Genomic DNA, 3,722 nt, shown 5'->3' with positions numbered 1-3,722 from the left:
AACAGAAATGGAATAGATATTGAAACTGTTCCCTTTTTGACAAGGAAGAGGTGTTAACTAACAAATTGAATCAGTCCTCTCCATTTTCATTAATATAATTAATTAAATTACCCATTTTAAAATCAATCTATCCTCTTTAAACTTCTCTTAGATGCACAATACTTGAAGTATTTCATCTCAGTAGTTTAGGTAACTTACTATTCATAAGCCAAACAGCAATTTAAGTAATAAAACCCTCCCAGGGGAAGTAATAGTTTTTTTATGTTTTGTAGGACAAATGAAACAACAATCAGAACTGCAGCAACTTTGACATTCCTCCAGTATAAAACAGACAAGATACAGGCAATGCAAAAAGCTCTAATAAGTAGATGGTCACAGGGCTGAAAAAATGGACAAATTGAGGTGGGGATACAGGTGAAGTTGATGGGTTTCCCCCAAATGTTTCAAAACTCTCTGCACACCAAGGTTATCTCATGCTTTGTACTTGTCTTTGCCAGTCTCACTAATGACACAGACATGGTTTAAGTCTCTGAAGTATTCGTTGTGGTCCAGGGCATAGCCAACGACAAATTTGTCTGGAATTTCAAATCCAACAAAGTCAGGTCTGTATCCTGCACTTCGTGGGGTCCTTTTCACCAGCAGGCTGGCTACTTTCACCTTCTTTGGATTATGCTGCTTGATCAGGGAAAGCAAAGTCTGCATTGTTTTCCCTGTGTCAATTATATCTTCAACAATCAGGACATTCTTTCCAATTAAAGTTGAGAGATCATCTCCGCCAATGACTTTTATGTCCCCTGTTGACTGGTCATTACAGTAGCTCTTCAGACTGATAAAATCTACAGTCTTAGGAACTGATTGATCACTATTCCTGTTCAGTGCCTTGATCGAATCCAGCAAATCAGTAAAGAATTTATAGCCACCTTTGAGGACACATAAGCAACCATGTGGTGGCCTCTCATCTCCTTCATCACATCTTGTGCTAAACGTTCAATCCTGACCATGATTAGTCCATGAGGAATGAATATTTTTTCCAGATCTTGAGCATAATGTTTAGGGATGCAAAATAAGTCCAAGTCATAGTCTGGTTAATCATCTTCAATCACAATGCTAGGGCTGATGTTCTCCATGATGGTGCGGGAAGTGAGGCTGGGCCAGCTGGGCTTTAGCAAGAAGAGAGTAGAGGGACAAGGAGAAGGAAGTGAAAGAGAAGTGAAGTGAAAGGAGAGGAGAGGAAAGAAGATAATTAGAAGAAAGAGGGAGAGGAGGCAATGCCCAGGGAGCAAGGGAGGTATCAAGATGCTGCCTTGTCAGCTCTGCCTCTAAGGTGAATCTTGATGATTTCTATTTCACCCGGGTACCTTTGGAATCCTGCTAGGAGACTTTTCAGTCAGGATCACAGCTGCAGCTGGGGTCCACTCTGCTGCCAGAGAAGGGATTTCTACACTATACTTTCAAAGCACTTTCCTATCTATATTGGACCTAGGAAGACCTGAGTTCAAATCCAGCCTCAGACACTTACTAGCTCTGTGACCCTGGGCAAGTCATTTAAGGCTGTTTACCTCAGTTCTTCATCTATAAAACGAGATGGAGAAGGAAATGGTAAACCACCCCAGCATCTTTGCCAAGAAAACCTCAGATGGGGCCAGGATGAGTGGGACACAACTGAAATGACTGAAAAACAACCACAGAATGGAGATTATAATAGTACCTGCCTCCCAGGGCTGTTGTGAGGATCAATTAAATAATATTTGTAAAAAACTGAGCACAGTGCATACTCTTTTCTCTAGGAAACCTAATTGGATTCTCTTTGGCTAGTAGTGATGAAAGTTCAGATTTCTATTTTGTTGTTGTTAAGGGTTAAGTGACTTGCCCAGGGTCACACAGCTAGTAAGTGTCTGAGACCAGATTTGAATTCACAAAGATGAGTCTTCCTGACTCCAAGCTCAGTGCCCTATCCGCTGTGTCCCTCAGCTGACCTACTCAAATTTATACAGGGGTACAGTTTACCAAATGCTTTCTGTCTCCTCTCTCCCTCTCAGTCCTCCCTATTTGGTAGGCTGTGCAAGTATGATTATTATTTCCGATTTACACATGAGAAAACAGAGGCTCAGAGGAATTCGGAATAATTTGCCATGACTAATTAATGACAGAGGTTAAGACTAGAACTAAAGTTCTGGACTTCAATTCAGTGGCTCTTTCTACCCATTTGTCCACTTTCTCTTCCTAGGCCTACCACAGAACTTTATCCACATCTCCTTCATGCATTTATCTCTAGCAATATGACTTGGACATGTTACTTTCCCACTCTGGGCCTCAGTTTCCTCATCTGTAAATTGAATGGGCTAGATTAAACTGATTTCTAAGCTTTCTTCCACTTCTACCGGCCTCTTTGTTGAGTTGGAAACCTTATCTTAAAGTATCTGCACACAGAAGTTGTGGTCTAAGGATAGGCCCAGTCATCCCTGGTGAATTCTAAAGTCAGGGGAGAAAATGGGTGAAGGGATGAGAGGAAGGTTCCCAAGACACAAGCTGTTTGCTGTCTGATACAGTTTATTTCCCAGTTTCCTTGGGCTCTGGAATTAAAGCACACACATGCATGCACACACACACACACACACACACACACACACATATACACAGAGGAAAACTTTGCGGCTAAATCTGAAGCTTCTAAATATTGGCAGCATATAGTTTTGAGACTCTTGCAAAAGATGGAACCTTTCTATTAACTCTGCCTTCCTCTGTTCCAGCCTTCCTTATATCCTGACTCAAACATCTCTGGGAAGGAAGAGGGACAGGAAGTAGGACCCAAAGTCAGTTTTGCTGCTGGCCTGGAGGCACAGATGACCAGATAATAGCTGAGACCCCCAATTTGAGAATAAAGTCTTTCCAAAGGCTCTCTAGCACCACATTTTCTAAGACTCTGAAATCAATTAAAAAAAATCCTTTGTTAAGTGCCTGCTCAAACCAAGGACCGATGCTCCTGTCTTGATTTTATCAGCTTATCATATTATATTTTGTATTATGGTTATTTGAATTCAGGACATTACATGAATCAGTCTGCACTGAGGGATGTAAAAAACAATGAAGTCCCTGCCTTCAAGGAGGTTACAATTTGATAACACTTTCTGTCCAGCGTCAGTAAGAGTTGAATCTATGATCCTGTCCAAATTTGTCTCTTGCTATTCTCTCTAACATCTTACACTCTAGTCAAACTAGACTATTTGATACCCCTCAGTATCCTATCACTGGGCTTTTATTACACTGTTCCCTATTCGTGAAACCCCTTCCCCATTTCTATTTCTGGACTTCCTATCAATTTCCTATCAGTGCCAACTCTTTATTTATTTTCCCTTGATCCTGGGCAAAAAGGAACTTTTCCTCCTTTGATTTTATTTGAGATTTTGTTCCTACTTTGTAAGCTTATCATATTGTATTTTGTATTTTGGTTATTTGAATTCAGGTTTTGAGATAATCAGTCTTCCACATAGCTGTCAAAATAATTCTCCTAAAGCGCAGGTTTGCCTATATCTCTCCTCTGTTCAATAAATTTCAGAGGCTTCCTATTCCTTCCAAGATCAAATACATACTTCACAGACTTAGCATTTAAAACCTTTAGCAACTGGCCCCAATCTCCCCTTCCAGACCATTATACGTTGCTTCTCTTCATGCTCTCTACAATATAGCTGACCTAGCCTTCTTGCGCGTCCTCACACAGGACA

The 3,722-nt window shown here is 40.8% G+C and overlaps 1 pseudogene; it reads right to left on the bottom strand.

Annotated features, from left to right (window-relative positions):
- Positions 1 to 471: 471 nt before the first annotated feature.
- LOC118839445 lies at positions 472 to 1,127 on the bottom strand (annotated as a pseudogene).
- Positions 1,128 to 3,722: the final 2,595 nt, after the last annotated feature.

The sequence above is a fragment of the Trichosurus vulpecula genome, chromosome 2 (assembly GCF_011100635.1).
Source record: "Trichosurus vulpecula isolate mTriVul1 chromosome 2, mTriVul1.pri, whole genome shotgun sequence".
Classification (NCBI taxonomy): Eukaryota; Metazoa; Chordata; class Mammalia; order Diprotodontia; family Phalangeridae; genus Trichosurus; species Trichosurus vulpecula.
This window is presented reverse-complemented; position numbering and strand designations above follow the sequence as displayed.